This window comes from Nicotiana tabacum, chromosome 1 (assembly GCF_000715075.1).
Source record: "Nicotiana tabacum cultivar K326 chromosome 1, ASM71507v2, whole genome shotgun sequence".
NCBI classification, from domain to species: domain Eukaryota; kingdom Viridiplantae; phylum Streptophyta; class Magnoliopsida; order Solanales; family Solanaceae; genus Nicotiana; species Nicotiana tabacum.
The window spans coordinates 46,204,300-46,222,701 of NC_134080.1; the positions used below are offsets into that span (position 1 = coordinate 46,204,300).

The 18,402-nt window shown below is 36.5% G+C and overlaps 1 long non-coding RNA gene across 1 annotated transcript; it reads right to left on the minus strand.

Annotated features, from left to right (window-relative positions):
* Positions 1-8,155: 8,155 nt before the first annotated feature.
* On the minus strand, positions 8,156-10,502 carry LOC107796433 (uncharacterized). Its single transcript, XR_001650400.2, has 2 exons — positions 9,048-10,502; positions 8,156-8,530 (listed from the first exon to the last, which is right to left on the minus strand). It is a non-coding gene; the product is annotated as an uncharacterized LOC107796433 (long non-coding RNA).
* Between the last annotated feature and the right edge of the window lie 7,900 nt (positions 10,503-18,402).

An 18,402-nucleotide genomic window follows, 5' to 3' on the forward strand; every position in this document is an offset into this window, starting at 1 on the left:
GAGTTTTGGAGGGTTGGAGTAGTTTTAGGCTTGAATTGGCAAAGTTGATATTTTGGCGATTTCCGGTTAATAGGTGAGATTTTGATATAAGGGCCGGAATGGAATTCTGAGAGTTGCTATAGCTTTGTTGTGTCATTTGGTATGTGTGTGTAAAATTTTAGGTCATTTGGACGGGGTTTGGTTGCATTTTTGATCAAAAACGTAGTTCAGAAGATTTTTGAAACTTGGGCTTGAATTCGATGTGATTTGGTAGATTTGATGTTGTTTGAGGCATTTTGATGATTGGAACAAGTTTGAATAAGGTATCGGGTTATGTTTGTGCTTTTGGTTGAGGTCCTGGGGGCCTTGGGATCATTTTGGGTGGTTATCAGAGAAATTGGAACTTGGTTGCAGTAGCTGATATTGCTGCTTCTGGTGTTTTCGCACCTGCGGTTTGACCGCACGTGCGGAACGCGAGCCGCAGAAGCGGATTCGAGAGGATTGGTCAGTAACCGCAGATGCGGTAGACGGGCCACACCTGCGGAGTCGCAAATGCGGATTATGGACCTCAGATGTGAAATTTGGCCCTTAAGCGATTTCTGCAGAAGTGGAGGGTAAACCGCAGATACGGTACCGCAGATGCGGAAAGGCCTGGGCAGAATATATAAGTTATTTCATTGCGCGAGTTTGAGTTATTCCACCATTTTTGACTTCGGCTTGAGAGCTTTTAGACGATTTGGAAGGGAGATTTCAAGAGAACTTCGTTAAGGTAAGGATTTTGCACTTAAAACACATTTCTATGGTAGTATTTCATGGATTAAGACTAAAATTAAAGGAATTAAAGGGCTAAAATTGAAGAACTAGGGCTTGAGAAATTGGACTTTTGATTTGGGATTTGGAGGACCATTTGGGGTTGGATTTGAGAACTTTTGATATGTATGAACTCGTGGAGAGATAAAGAATCTATTGATGTGAAAATTTCTGATTTTCGAGAAATGGGCCCGGGTTTTGCTACTTTCGGGATTTTATGTGTTTCTCGATTGTTTTCACTTGGGCTTTGTTCCCTTAGCATATTGTGACGTATTTGTTCTGATTTTGGATAGATTCGACGTACGTGGAGGCTGATTCGAGAGGCAAAGGCGTCGCGAGCTAGAGATTTAGCTGGTTCGAGGTGAGTAACGATTGTAAATGATGCTCTGAGGGTTTGAAACCCTGGATTGCACATCGTAGTGCTATATTGAGGTGAGACACATGCTTGATGGCGAGCGTCGGGTCGTGCATTGTTGGGGATTGTGACTTGGTTTGTCCTGATTGATGATTTTACCGCGTATTTGACTGAAACTTATTTGCTATCATCATGATTTGGGTGATTGCCATATTTGGGCTTCGTGCCAATTATTTAAACTTTTCGGGGATTTTTATTACCATTTCCTCACTGTTTTGACTTACTACTTGAACTCAATCATGTTATTTTTCGATGTTTTACTACTCAGCCATTTTTACCCAGTTTTGAGACTTAAATGATATTTTAAATAATGTTTTTGGCTGAGAAATACTGTTTTACTTATGCCAGAGGGGCTTGTGATGATTTTCGGACTGAGTAAGGCCGAGTGCCTAGTTGTAAGGATACACCGATACTGATATGAGGCCGAGGGCCTGCGATACATATATACGCCACGGGGTGGCTTGATTGATATGAGGTCGAGGGCCTAGATTTGATGCCACGAGATGGCTTGTTATTGTGCTTGGGCCGTAAGGGGCCCCTCCCGGAGTCTGTACACCCCCAGTGAGCACGAGTACCCATTGTGATGTGAGATTGAGATCGAGGGGCTGGTATTGTTCTGAGATTGAGCCCGAGGGGTTGGTACTGTTCTGAGATATTGCCCGAGGGGCGGATTTGTGGATACTGAGCCCAAGGGGCGAACTTCTATTGTTCACTTTATCTTAATTATCTGTCAATTTACTTGTTACTGGTTGAAAGAGGATTTTAGTTGATTTTTACTGGCTTTACTGATTTTAAGTGATTTTTACTACTTTATTATAGAATGCTTTGTGCCTTGTGTGATTTCTTACCTTCAGTTGTTATTTATATTTGTTACTCACTGAGTTGGAGTACTCACTTTACTCCCTACACCGCTGTGTGCAGATTCAGGCATTGTTGGTTCCGCTCTTGAGTGCTGATTCCTCTAGTTCCAGGCGGTATTCGGAGACTAAGAGGTAGTTATTGGCGTCCGCAGCCCCGTGTCTCTATTATCATTTCATTTCTATATCTATCAAACATCTGTATTAGTATAGGATTTAGCAGACTTGTGTATGGTCTATAGATGCTCGTGACTTGTGACACCCCGGTTAGGGCTGTGTTGGGTTGTACTTCCGCACTTGATTGACATTGTTCGCTACTTGGTATTGCTATATCATATTTTAGACCGCTTTTATGTTATTTAACTATTTAAAAAGATGAATTGGGTTTAAGTGGCTAACCTTGTCTTTCCGAGAGGCGCCATCATGACCGGGTTCGGGTTTAAGGTCGTGACAGATTGAGGGAAGGTCACCTCTGGCAAATAATAGGCATCTGCATAGCTTAGGTGTGTGATTCTTAGCTTTGCACATCTTGGATGAAATCTAAAACTTTTCACTTCTTTGAGACTATTGAGACTTCGACTGAGATACTACATAACTATGGAAAACAAGAAGAGGGAGATAGGATCTCCTTGCCTCAAATCTTTAACAACATCAAAAGGTGGGGTGGATTCACCATTTATCATGACCGTATAGTTAACAGTGGTAACACGCTCCATTTTTCATGCTACAAATCTCATAGGAAATCCCAGCTCTATCAGAACTTGCTCCAAAAAACTCCACTCTACTGAGTCATAGGCTTTTTGAAGATCAATCTTGATCATACATCTGTCAGAAATATTTTTCCTTGTGCATGCCTTTACTAGCTCATGTGCTAGTATGATGTTATCAACTATTCTCCTGCCAGGAATGAAACCAGCATGTGCCTCACAGATGATAGAGGCAGTGACTTGTTGTATCCTGGCTGCTAGCACTTTTGGTATCAGTTTATATAGCATGGTACACCAAGCAATTGGTCGATAATCTTTGACTGTATTTGGACTGGGTATTTTAGGCACCAGTGTGAGAGTAGTACAGTTAACAGCTTTATACAATTTCCCAATAGTAAAGAAATCTTTGAAAGCTTGAGTAACTTCACCTTGAATGACCACCCATGCCTTCTTAAAGAAATAAGCATTGTATCCATCTATTCCTGGTGCTTTATCACTATCAATAACACAAAGTCCAGCATAGATTTCTTTGCCAGTAACCTTAGCACAAAGAATAATATTTTGATGTTGTGACATTACTAGTCCATTCCTCATAACCAGTCTGTTTATAGCAGGGAGAGAATGGGTTGCTGATCCTATTAATGACTTGTAAAATTCCATGACTTCCTGCTTTATGCTGTTAGGGTGGGTAAGTTTATCACCTGCGAGGGACATAATTTTATTTAGTTGTTTCTTCTGACTTCTTTCCTTCATGACTGTTGCAAAATACTTGATGTTTGAATCACCAAGCCTAATCCATTTTGCTCTTGACATCTACTTCAATACACTCTCTTCTATGAGAGACCATTTTTTCAAATTCCGTAGTAGGCTCCTTTCTTCTTCAAGCAGCGAATCATTACATGATGTATTGACCTTTCCTTGTATGTTTTCTAATTCTACTCTAGCATGCTCAATCTTCAAGCTAATAGTTCTAAATTGTTCATTATTTAGTGCTCTGAATATTGGTCTTAGAGCCTTCACGTTCATCCAAACATTCTTCATCTTGTAAGTAGCATATGATTGTCCCCAAATCCTTTCCACAATATCAATAAAACTATCATGCTCATCCCAAACATTAAAGAATCTAAATGATACTTTGCTATGTTTTGGAGCTAAGTGTAGGGTGAGTATCATGGGGTTATGATCAGAAATAAATGGCAGGCCATATTCAGTAGTCACGTGACCCCACTGCATCATCCATTCAAAGTTACCAAGTGCTCTGTCAAGCCTGTTGCATACCCTATCCGCACCATATTGTTCGTTTGACTATGTGTAATACTTCCCTATCCACGATAGTTTATTCAGAGATAGTGAAGTCATATAATCAACAAAATCCTGAACTTTTGTATAGGTAATAGGATTACCCATAAGTCTGTCATTAGAATACAACATAACAGTGAAATCACCACATAAGAGCCATAGCTTGGTAATTCTTACTGCTAGCTCCTTTATAGCTTCCCACAATTATTTCCTTTATTCTAGAGTATTATATCCATAGATAGTTGTAACTTCACAATCCACCACACCCAGCCTATCCTGTACCAAACAATGTTTAAGTTGAACTTCAGTTCTTAGCAATGTAACAGTGTACCATTGAGGATCCCATATAAGCCACACTCTTCCATTTGGAGCACGTTGATAGTTTGTAAAATAGTTCCACCCTGGGATTACTTTTAGCATTACCTTGCTTGCATTATGTTCTTTGACTCTAGTTTCAACTATAGCTGCTAACTTTATTTTTTGACTACTAATATACTTTTTAAACTCTTTTTGTTTGTATTTCTTATTTACACCTCTGATGTTTCAGAAGAGCCACTTCATTATCAAGTCATGTGACCCCTACCCTTATCAGGTGGTAAGGTGTTAGCATTCCAATTTTCCTTTTGTAATGGCTCGAAGGCATTTTTCACTGTTATAGCTGATAGTGTTGAGAAATTTACCAGATTCAGTTCAAGCATAGTACCTGCAGCTTTGCCTTTATCTACTGTTGCCTCCAAATTATCCTTGTGTTATTGTATAGGTGTTTGAAAATTGCCCTGTTGCTCTTGTGCATGAGTGTCAACGGTTGGTTGCACATTTCCTTTGCCCTGTGAACCTTCATTGCTCTGTTGAGGGGGAGTGTCTTGTGTCTGTTGCTGAGCTTGGTCTCCTGGTTGATTAGTCTGATTGTCACCTCCATTTAATGGGCCTTTGAATCTCCATTCCATTGTGACCTTCTTAGGCTCTCTTCTCCTTATAGGTTGTTTCTCTTGCTGATTGTTTGGCCATTGCTCTATGCCACATTTGTGCCCCATCACTAGACATTTCTGGTAGTACTCAGGTTTCCAGTCATACCTGTCTAGCTGTGTGAATTTCCTGCCATTAGGATCCATAACCACTAACTCTAGAGGCAACTCTTTAGTGATGTTTACTTCTATCAGCATCATCACAAATGACACTCTAGTTTTCTTTGCAGTACACTCATCTGCATAGATAGGAGTCCCAATTGCACTAGCCATTCTACTTAACGAATCATGACCCCAATAGTTCATAGGCAGCTTAGGGAATTGAACCCACAAGGAATTTCTGTAGGAAACTCCTCATTGAAATCAAAATCTGGTATTCAAGGCTTTAGGATGATAGGTCTATTGTTTATCGTGTATGACCCAGAATAATAGATTTCCTTCATATGTGCTTCATTTTGAAACTTAATGATGTAGTAGCCCTCCACATGTAGATATAATTCATGTTCAGCAACATTTGCCCAATTCATCCTAATGTATCTCTTCATAGTGTTGTAACCTGGTACTTCCCAATGATATAAGCTATCGCAGCACTCTTCCACTTTTCCGTCTCTAGATCTATTTCAGCAATTAGGTAAATTTCCTTTCTTGGCCCACTTTTTTAGACTATTATTTATTGCAAGTAGAATTTAGCGTGACAAAAAAAAGGCAGCCCGATGCATTAAGCTCCTGCTATGTGTGGGGTCCGGGAAAAGGTCGTAATAATAATAAATATTATCCGCACATCGCACAAGTACCGTATACTAGTTATGACTAAAAGGAGAAACATGAAAAAACTACAATCTTTCTTAGTTATGTCTCATACATACAAACACTTACACACACATACAGGGGAGAAATAGGAAGTTAAGAATATACAAAAGTAGTTATTACATAGCAGATGCCTGTATGAAAGAGTTATATCTCCTTGGAGTCGCTGGAGTTGTTGAAGTAATTCGTATTGTTTTGGATATATATATTGTATAAGAATGCTTCTGTTGTGATGTACATGTTTGATTTTATTTTTATTTTTTTGTTGAAGTCTGAAGTTCATTCTATTAAGATCATTTTGTATTTACATAGTAGTTTGTGCGAGATTTATATTTTTGCTGGATAGTATGAGACAATTAAGTTGCTATTGGTATAATATAAAATACGAAGTTGATGGAATTATAATTTTCTTTGATCATTTTACTACATACTATAGTTAATCACTACAATGTGAAAGTTGAGACTAAAACAATATCGTGAGTCTTGCGTCAAATACTGTTTTTTTTGTGGCTGGGGATGGCGAGGGGGGAGGAAGGGGGAATGGGGGAGAGGTAGGGGGAGGGGGGTTAACGTCAAATTTATTGGAGTTGCATGTCCACCACATATTGCAATAAGGAGTTGTTGTAAAGTTATAAACGCCTCATTAGGGTATTAATACGATGTGCATCTTATAAGAAGAGTTACTAACATAGGCTGAATGAATAGCGATTGTTCAAATTTATTTCGAGTGATTGGGCAAAAAAAAAAAAAAAAATCGCAGTGATCGTTTAAATTTTAAAATTTTTCGCATAGCTAGTTACTAACACTCTAATTTTAATGATCTTATTCTATTAGTAGGTACCTTCAGAAGGTCAAATATGGTGGACAAATATGCATAAAGTTGACAAATATGCATAAAGTTTGTCCTCATATCATAATTCATGAATATAACAGTTGTATTTTACTCTATTTTTAGCTTATGAAGCATTGCATGTAAAGATCAAAAAGAAAAAGGAGAGTAGATTTTGTAGTTTCATACAAAAAAAAATTTATATGATGTGTGTTACACCTCCTTTTTACCATCTGGAGGGGATACAAGAGAGTTTTTCCAATTAAAGTGACATTATTCGAAATGAGATTATTTTATTTAATTTTTAGAGTCACCACTTGGGATATATTTATTTGGTGTCCCAAGTCACTAGTTTATTTTAAATCCCAAATCGAAGAAAATCTACTTTATTTAAAAGTCTGCGAAACCAGAAATTCTAGATAAGGAATTCAGTTAACCCGGGAGAAGGTGTTAGACATTCCCGAATTCTGTGGTTCGAGCACGGTCGCTTAAAATATTAAAATTGGCCTAGTTATCTGATTTACTACATGTTTTAAACCTAGTGTGCATTTTTAAACTTTAAACCGCTTTTAATTATTTTATAAAATTATTCTGGAACAAGTTACGATTGTCGTACACTTGTTTGTTTGATATACATTGCGAATCATATCACGGGAACCGTACTCACGATCTACAACATGTTTAATTTATTAAAGTTATTAGAAGTTGTGGCTGGATCACATAAATATACCCCCGAATTTGGAGATTATGTATCACAACTACGTCACTGGAACCGTACCCGTAGCTATGGTAATTTTATTATAAATGCGCCTAAAACAAACTACGAATGTTCAAAGTGTTTTCTACACTAGTTATGAATGTTCCAAGTCTTTTCCATACTAGTTTTGTATTAATGTGAGGGCCATAGATTATGGAATTCATTTGTGGATGGCATGCCTCAATTTATTTCAAAAGGTTTTACTCAACTAAACAAACTATGGATGTTCATATTTAAAGCTAATTTGAAATTAGGTATCACAACTACGCCACGGGAACCGTACCCATAGTCGTGATAATTTAATTACGTGCCTAAAACAAACTACAGGTGTTCATATGATCATTTTAAAAAAAAAAAAGGTTTGCAGGCAAGCATAAGGAGATCCATAGCTACAGAGTTATTTTGAAATGGAAATACATTAGACAAAGTGAATCTCGAATCCAACTTATATGGACTGTCAGAATATTGAACACTAAAAAAAATTTCAATTGGATCATATTAAGAAACGGGCTGCTTCCAGTTATTTAGTTTAAAATAAGAATTCATCTCATGATAGCATCATTGTAACGTAGTAGCTATCGGCCTCCAAAGAGTCTAAAACGCGTCTGCAAGTGGGCTCGCAGTGAAGCCCAATGCATTAAGTCATAATTGGAACAATGCAATACTAAACAAAAATCTGTCTTAATCCATTCAAATTTCCAGATTTAAAGAAAAAAGATGCCGAAACAAAGAAGATGAACAGCTGAACTATTTATACTGATCTAAGGCAAGAAAAACGAATTACATTTCTAATATTTACAAATCTCGCGAATCATAATACAATCATCAAGAGGGATAATAGACATGAATCTTTAAATATTTACATAGATTGTTCATAAGGCTAATTAAACTGAAAATGGAATAACCAATCTTGTGTTTAAACCCCTTCCATGGATGACTCCAAATCCACCTTTTAGACTTAAATTCACCAATCTGATCCGACTGGTGGTCAGATCAGCAAGACATAGCCATGTAACCAGCATTAAGCCTTCTCAAACTCAACAAAAATCCATATACTTCAGCAAAACCACTTTATAAGGAAACCCTTTTTGAATTAATATTGATTCTGCAAGGTTCAAACAGGGCTGAAACTATACAAAATTTAACAGTTGACACCACATGCTCCAACTGTTGTTAATAGCTATCTACATTCATATTTAGAATTAAACAATCTTGATCACTTTCCAGCTTACAATCCGTTAGTTTACACATGAAATATCAACTTTGACAAAACAGACCCAAATCACAACATAATCATGCTAAACATGAGATAGTTTGACAACTCTCAAGATAACCACACTAATTCAGATGACCAGACAGTAGCGCAAAAGTATTCTGATTGTTCTTTATTTTTATTTTAAAAAACAAAACTAAATAAATAGGAGAAACACATATGAACTTAACTAAGTCAAGGGCCACTAGTTTACATAAGAAGCATAAGAGAATGCTGATAAAAAGAACAAAAATTTTTATGGAACAAATTCAGTGGAACATAGTAAGGAAATCAAACACAAAACACTACTAGATAGTCCCAAATTTCATTCATAAATGCAACATGAAGCTACAGGTGAGTTTCTACATACCTAATGGCCAGAAACAAGAAGAACAGTAGAAAGAAGACCAAGTACAGATCAAAATAATGAAATTTGGAGCTCAACCCAAACTTAAACAACACAGCATGAGCAGCAGCAGTAAATCCCAGAAAAGAAAGCTTCGGATTCAATCCATTTTTTGACTTATGAAAACCAGAAAATCCCAAAGAAGTTCTTTAAGTTTTTTGCTAAAATTAGAGGAAAAGAGAGTCCGCTTCTATAGAAACAACAGCTGAATTTTTAGAGTGTATTTTTGAAATCTGATGAGTCTGTGAGAAAATGAGGGAATGACTTTCTTTTTATAGTGTATATCCAAAAATAACATCTAAGGAGTATTCTACCCTAAATTCCTTAGATAGTACATCATTTTTGACAGAGAATAATGGACAGTTGTCCATTTTTCAGCATCTTTTAAATAATTCTGGACAGCTGTATACTTCTAGAACCTTCCTTTTCCTAGATATTTGTTTTTCTAAAGTTCTGAAATCCTCCTAAGTTTCCCTTTTAGTTTAATTAAGCCCCTACAAGTTCTAGTGATTTACAAATCATGGACAAAATCAAAAGGGGTCCAAAAATTCAAATTGAAATGACAACTGAAGCACGATGATGCAATTTAAACCTAAAAGTTAAACTAATCAATAAATGAAAATGCTTATCTAAACAAAAACTGAATTTAAACGAACACAGATAGCAGAACACAGTAACAAACAAAGAAACAAATATGGTAATGTAATGAAACCTAATAATTAACCTAATTAACCTCCACGGTGATTGAATTAACTAAACTATACAACTAAAAATAATTTTCCAACAATTAGACATGCTGTGAACTAAATAATTTGTACAGAAATAAACTAGATTACTTATAATTATTCACATGCATAAATTAAGCTAACAAAATAAAGAAACAAGGAAAAGAGTTAAGGAAAATACCAAAAGGAGTCTGGCAGTTCAACAGTCCTTTGATGCGACTAAAAAAATATGCTAACCAACCGTTCTTGTTGAGAATGATTGACCAACATGGTCTTTCAACCACATCGAATCCGGAAGCAATCCAAAGAAAACTCGAAAAGGATGGACAAATGGAACTAGGTTTTTCTGGTTTTTCATAGATTTCAAATTCGAGGATTTTGGTGGGAATTTTTGGGGAATCAAGGGTAGGGTAGTGGTGAGGGAAGGTTGAGGGTCCTATGGTGTGAGTTTAGGGCCATTTGGGTGATTTAGAGTTTTTAGGGTCAGATTTCAGATATGAAATCGACGGAATTGGGTGGTGTTTTTGGGGAAGCTGATGGTGGGATGGTATAGAGGGGAGACTAAGGATTGTAGAGGGTGAATTTGGGGTGATTTGGTGAAGCTTCGCTGCCGTAAGGCGATTTCCGGGCGGCTGAGCGACGCGGAGCTGGCGGGGGAATGAGGGGGCGGCTAGGGTTTGCATCAGAGAGAGATAAGGGTGAAATGAAATAGGTCTCTAAGGTCTAGAGGGGTTTCAGATAGTTTTAAGGTTATTGGGTAACCAGTTCCAAGCTGTTGGATCAAATGAATCCAACGGCTGAGATGAAAGGCGGGGTTAAACAGGGTCATTTTGGGGGCTGGGGCATTGGACCGGGTATATTTGGGTTTTGGGCTTGGGTATGGACCGATTTGGATATAAGAATTAGCCCAATTTCAAATTAAACCCTTTTTTCTTTTCCAATTTCTTTTCTTATTTTTTTTTCTTTGTTTTCTTTTTCTTTTCTTTAATTAAAATCCTAAATTAATCTAATTTTCAAAAATTAAGCTAATTATCTAATTATAACATTTACAAAAATTAGTTGATCCTAAATTAAAAAGAGAAAATTATTAATCTAAAATTAAAAGCTAAAAATATAAAAATGAGGAATACTTTATGATTTTTTTTCATTTTAATAACGCAATTTATTAACTAATTTTATCCTAAAATGTGAACACAAAGTCTAATATGCAATGCATGATGTTTTTGACATTTTTGCGGCATTTTCATGATTTTAATAAAAATTAAACATGCACAAAATACAAACAATTAATAAAATCCTACAAAAATCCTATAAAAATGTAAATAATTGGAAAAAATCTATTTTCTTTAATTTTGTAAGAGTATTTCACATAGGGCAAAAATCACATGCTCACAATATGGTGTTATGGACAAGTTTCATCTTGCTCTTAAGAAAGTTATATGTGAGTTTGCCTCTTGGCTCTTGCTTCTCTGTATTGTGAGCGTTTTTTTATTTAGCTAATCTCCTGTTCTATCAGATGCAAAAATTGTGAATTTGTTTCTTGAATCACTATATTATATTGAGGTTAGCAGGTTTAACAGGGTTGGTGTTATAAGCTTAATTGAAGAAGAATCTCATCATAGACTTATAGGTAAAGAGAAATAAAGAAGGTGAAGTATCTCAAGTTCTCATATGTATTCTATAGAGATAGGCTCTCAAGTCTCATGTGCTAGATAATAATAATAATAATAATAATAATAATAATAATAATAATAATAATAATAATAATAATAATAATAATAATAATAATAATAATAATAATAATAATAATAATAAACCCAATATAATCCTATTAGGTGGGGTCTGGAGAGGGTAGTCTGTACGCAGACCTTACCCCTACCTAATGCAGGTAGAGAAGCTGTTTCCAGTAGACCCTCGGCTCAGGAAGGGTGAGAAGAAGAAGAGGAAAGCAAGGAAGGAAGAAAGAAAGAAGAGAAAAGAAAAAGAAAAAGGGAGAGATAAATGATAAGTAGTACCAAATAATAGCAACAAGGAATACAATACTAGAGGCGAATAAAATCACATAACGTAATAAAAATCTTAAGATTATGAAGGGACATAATAATAATATTAAAATAATAGTAATAATAATAATAATAATAATATTATTATTATTATTATTTAATGTGGGTTACTACTAGGATGATATCGGTTCCTATGATAGGTATTAAATGGTTATTATGGGATCATTTTGTTCTATGCTAGTTCATATACTCCTCTATTGAGTTAATGCGTAAGAATTTTGGAGTTCTTTGGTGAGATTTTCTTGACAGTTTGTTGAATATAATGTAGCTACTCTTATAGATAAAAAGTTGAAAGATATTAATATTTTTTGACATATTTTTTTTTATGTATCTGACAATATACTCTAAAGGGGAAGAAGAAAAATATGGTTTTGACTAACAAACTTCAAGTGATGGGTATATAAAATGCAACGAAAAATTTCTCTATTAAGTAATATTTTAATTATAAGGTAACTAATATGTTTCACTTAAAAATAATATAAAGCATGAATGAACTTAAATAAGTATATTTGACTCAACAAAAACTTAATTATAAAAGATAGCGAAATATATATTATGATCATATTATTCACGTGGCAGATCTTAATGGATACATTTAGTTTTAAAAAAAAAAAAGGTCTATGGTACATTATAGAGGCAGAAGAGGATAGTCATTAGTTTGTAGCTTTATTGGAGCTAAAAAAAAATACAGACTAAGTACATTTTTATTTTGGTTAATTCCCACCAAGCAAAGTTTTATGTTCAATTGATTGTTGTTTTGGTTTTGAGAATGAACCTTCTACTTGTGATGACCCGAAAGGTCAACTCTTATTTTAGAAGTCGAATTCGTGTTCCGAGGCCTTAAAAACCTCATTTTATTTTTTTTTCAATTTACGTGCACAATTCGGGCGCGATTCCGGAAGGTCTTTATGTGGAAATTAGAGAAAACAATAATTTTTGCCTTTAAAAGTTGATTTTAATTGACTTCGGTCAACATTTTGAGAAAACGGACCGGGACCCGTATTTTAACGGTCCCGGAGGATCCGTAATAAATATGGGACCTGGGCGTATACCCGGAATCGAATTCCGAGGTCCTTAGCCCGAGAAATGAATTTTTGATAAAAATTGTTAAACTAAAATTCCAAAGGTTTTGAGAAATTAGTAAATGTTTGATCTCGTTAGTATCAGGCTCGTATTTTGGTTCCGAAGCTCGATACAAGTTTAATATGGTAATTACATCATATCTGTGAAACTCAGGTCGCAAATGCGACTTCTGCAGCTGTTCAAAACAAAAGTTAAACAGGATTTTCTCCTATTCTTCAGATTTTTCAAACCCTAGAACCCTTGAGGCGATTCTCCCAAGACCAATTCTTCCCCAAAACTTTGGTAAATGTTTCTAACCCACTTTCTTTTAATTTCTCATCACATTTCATGAATTTCCAACCAAAAATCTAAAGATTTGTATGGTAAAAATTAGGGGTTTGGGTAGAATTAGAGATTTTTTATAAATTGGAGATTTAGACCTCGATTTGTGTGACGACCCGGGCAGTCGTCTCATGAGTTACCGCTCCATTTTCCCCCCATTTTTGCTTCTTATTGCTTTGTTTATCGGTTCTATGTGTGATCGGGTTGGTTGGCTCGGGTTCGAAAAAGTTTCGGTAAGGTTTGAGACACTTAGTCTCTTTTGAGGAAACTTAAGTTGGAAAAGTCAACCGGATATTGACTTATGTGTTAAGGGGCTCGGTGTGAGTTTCGATGGTTCGGATAGCTTCGGGAGGTGATTTGAGACTTAGGAGCGTGATCGTAATGTGTTTTGGAGGTCCGGAGTAGATTTAGGCTTGAATTGGCGAAATTGGAATTTTGGCGCTTTCCGGTTGATAGGTGAGATTTTGATATATGGGTTGGAAAGGAATTCCGGGAGTTACAGTAGTTCCGTTGTGTCATTTGGGATGTGTGTGCAAAATTTCAGGTCATTCGAACGTGGTTTGGTAGATTTTTTGATCAAAAGCGGAATTGAGAAGATTTTGGAAACCTAGGCTTGAATCCGATGTGTTTTGGTTGATTCGATGTTGTTTGAGGTGTTTTGAAGATTGATATAAGTTTGAATAGTGATATGTGACTTGTTTGTGCCTTTGGTTGAGGTCCTGGGGGCCACGAGGTGATTCCGGATGGTTGACGGAAGGATTGAATTTGGAAATGGTAGCTAAGGTGTTGGAACCGCTGTTATAATCGCATCTGCGGTTAGGAGGCCACAGGTGCGACCTCCGCAGATGCGGAAATGAGTGGCAGAAGCGGAAAGGGCCAAGGAAAGCTGGAGCCGTAGAAGCGGCTAGGTACCGCAAGTGCGGGGATTTGGTCTCAGATGCAGCACCTGGAATTTTAAGTGATGACCGCAGAAGCGGTTGCGCATGAGCGGGGAATTGACCGCAGGTGCGAAATCCCTGGGCCAGAAGGTATAAAAGCATTCCGTCGCGATTTTTGAGTTGTTCTTCACCATTTCAAGTCAGTTTTGGAACTTTTTGGGAGATTTTGAAGAGGCAATCAAGGGATATCGTCTGTAGGTAAGATTTTTGAGTCTAATAATTGATCCTATGGCATTATTTCACTGATTTGGCCTAAGATTAATGGAATTTAAGGGTTAAAAATTAGGAAACTGGGGCTTGGTATTGGAGACCTTGACTTGAGGATTTGAGGGGTCATTTGTGGTCGGATTTTGGAACTTTTGATATGTATGAACTCGTGGGGAGATAAGGAATCTATTGATGTAAATTTTATCGAATTCTGAGACGTGGTCCAGGGGGTCGGGTTTTGGTTAATTTCAGGATTTATGTTGTAAATTGATTATTTTTGCATGGGCGTCGTTTCCTTAGCATATTTTGACGTCATGATTCTGATTTTGAAAAGATTCGACATGAGTTGAGGCCGATTCGAGGGGCAAAGGCGTCGCGGGCTAGAGTTTGAACCGGATTGAGGTGAGTAATGATTTTAAATGTTGTCCTGAGGGTATGAAATCCCGGATTACACATCGTTGTGCTATATTGAGGTGACACACATGCTAGATGACAAGTGTGGGGTCATGCACCGTTAGGGATTGTGACTTAGTCCATCCCGAATTACTGTTTTACCGCGTATTTGATTGAAAACTATTTGCTATCATCATGTTTTTGGTTGAATGTCATATTTGGGCCTCGTGCCAACTATTTGGACCCTTAGGGGATTTTTACTGATATTTCCTCACTGTTTTGACTTTAGACTTGTACTCAGTCATGCTATATTCTACTGTTTTCATAACTTAGCCATGTTTACTCCGTTTTAATACATTAAATAATATTCTGAATGATAATTTGGTTTGAGCATCATGTTTTACTGTTCGCCAGTGGCTTATGAGATGTTTCTGACTGAGTAAGGCCGAGGGCCTGTGTTGTGAGGATACACTGATTTATGATTGTGAGCCCGATGACCTGAGATTTGTATGCCACGAGGTGGCTTGTTGATATGAGACCGAGAGCCTATTGATTATACCACGAGATGTCTTGATATTGCGCTTGGGCCGTAAGGGGGCCCTCCCGGAGTCTGCACACCCCCAGTGAGCGCGGGTACCCATTATGATATGAGATATAGCCCGAAGGGCTGGTGTTGTTCCATGTGTTGCCCGAGGGGCTAATTCTGTTGGTATTGTGCCCGAGGGGCGGTTCTTTATGTGTTTATCTTTTCTAGCTGTCTGTCATTTACTTGCTTAACTGTTAAAAAGTTATTTTAAAGAAGCTTAAATTGAACTAAGGTGACTTTACATTTTTTTCACTGTTTCATTGCTTTTACCGGCTTTATACTCCTTCTTTATAGCATGTTGATGTGCCTTTACGTGATTTCTTATCGCTCAATCTTCATTTATTATTATTACTCATTGAGTTGGAGTACTCACTTTACTCCCTGCACCCTATGTGCAGAGTCAGGCGCTTCAGGTCCTACTTGCGAGGGTTGAGAGCTTCCAGCAAATTTCGGAGTTCACTAGGTAGATGCTCGGTGTTCGCAGCTCAGTGCTTCTCCCTCTATCTTAATTTCTCTTGTCTTAGTTCTGTAATAGATTATGTAGACTCTTCCTATTTTTAATCGGTTAGTAGATGTTCATGACTGGTGACACCCCGATGTCGGGCTATGTCTACTCTGAAATTGCACTGTTTCATCTTATTTTGGGATTCATTATTATGTTAAAGACTAAATTCGTATTATTTTTATTGCTTAAAATGAATTGGGAATGTGTCGACTGGCCTTGTCTTCACAAGAGGCGTCATCACGATCGGGTCTGGGTTTAGGGTCGTGACAATTTGGTGCCGAATTCCAAAATCAATTGTATATCCGAGCTGGGGGTGAATGGATAATCGGGTTTTGGTCCGAATTTCGAGTTTTGACCAAGCGGGCCCGTGGTCGGGTTTTAACTTTTTGGGAAAAATGTTGGAAAATCTATAATTATGCATTGGAATTGATTTCTTTGACATTTATTGATGTTATTAAGTTAATATGACTAGATACGAGTGGATTGGTGGTGGAATCGAGAGGTAAAGCGGTAATTGAGCTTTGAAATACTCGGTGGCTTGACGTAAGAGTTTCGTCTAACATTGACTTGAGGGATTAGGGATCCTAGACTTATTTGCTATGTGATTTCATGTGTATGCCATATAGGTGTGGTTACGAGTACCTATACGCCGCCAAATTAATTGTTTAGCCTGTTCCCTTCCCCGTTTTCTTATATATTGTTTTCCTATCTTAACTGCTACTTATTATTGATGCTTCCATGTCTACTTGCTTCTTGTTAAACATTGTTGTCTCTATTGAGGGTATTAATCGTTCCGTAGTTTCATTATATTATATTGTTGGTTTACGTTGGTTGATTGATGTTTCATAGTACACTTTGGTTGGTCTCACTGTGCATTATTAACTATTGAAGTTTCATAATGGTATAGACCTCCAATTGTGATTGTTGATACCCAATTTTTCCTCATATATTTTTGAAACATGTATATATGCTTTTAAAATAGTACATATGCAGTTATAAGCATGCATAAATATTTTTTATAATTTTCTACAGTTTTAAAAGCTCAAAATCAATTTATTTCCCCTCTTTTCATTATATAAATATTCAATAATTATCCTTCAAATTACTTTTGTGGTTTTTTAGCCATACAAATTCATTATTTATGCCAACATAGTGTTAAAATATTTTTTGTGCATTGTTCGTAATTATATTTACATGTTTAAGCTAAATTGCACATTTTTGCAATATTAGCCCTTACTAATGTATAATTACATTATTTATGCATAAAATAATTTTCTATATTTTTAAAATATTAAATAACTATTTTAAATCATTTTAATACCCAAAGATACTTTTGGTACTCATTTATTATTTTTTATAAATTATTTAGTTATAAAAAGTGGCTATTTAAAATTTGGCCTTATTTTAGCCTTAATTTTGACCCAATACCCATCCCAATCTCAATCTAAACCTACCCTAGGCCCAATACCCATCTTCCTGACCCAATACCTGGCCAAATCCTGACCGTTGATCATTTTGATCAACGGTCCGGATTCATCCTTTCCTAAATTAAACTAAACGACCCCCCTTAAACCCTCTCATTTCTCACCACAAAGCCGCCCTAAAATCCCTTTCCACTCTCAAATGCTCTCAAACCTAACCCTAATCGGACCTCGCCGTCACTCATCATGGCTATCTACGGTGGTTTCTCACCACCCCCAGGCCTCTAATGGCCTCTCTTGTACTGGTATCACCATCTCCAGGGTCCTCAAGGGACCAGGGTTAGTTTGCTTGCATCTATGGTCCTTTCTGGTCTGTTTCAGGTTGTTCTAGTGTGATTCCGAGTAAGAGCTTTCTAAATTGACTTAGATCTATGGGTTTCTGAGCTTGCTTCTTCTCCTCTATGTTGTTCTTCTCGAAACCCTAATTTCTTCTAAACTTCTTAGATCTGTACAGATCTGAGATGTTTGGATCTATTTCATATGATTTTTACAAATAACCTTCTGATTTTTACAAGGATCTTCTAATTTTCAAATGGTTTACCATTTTCCTAAACTAGGATTTCAGAAAATTTCTTTTCCAAAATTTTTTGATAGTTTTGAGTGTTTGATCTTCTGCTTCTTATGTGTCTTGACTGATTTCGTAAGGTTTGCTTTAACCTTAACTCGTTTATACTAAAAGCCCTAATTTTTTTCAACATTCTTTGTTTGGTTTCTGAGTACTTGTGTACTGACTTTGTTCTTTCCTTGGTTCTTGTGATCTTTCTTTAGCCATTTAGATGTCTCGTGGTTTACTTATCCTAATATGCCTCTATTGAGTTCCTTAGTTCAACTTTCCTACTGATTCTATATGTTTATGTTCATTCTGACTATTCATGTTAAGACTATATTTTTCTCCTTAAATTAGTGTCGTTTTCTTGATTTACCAATTTTTTCGTTATTGTTATGTGTCGAATCATGACTATTCATTTCTTGCCTTATTTTGACTACGAGACTTACTGACTCTTTACGTGATTGTCT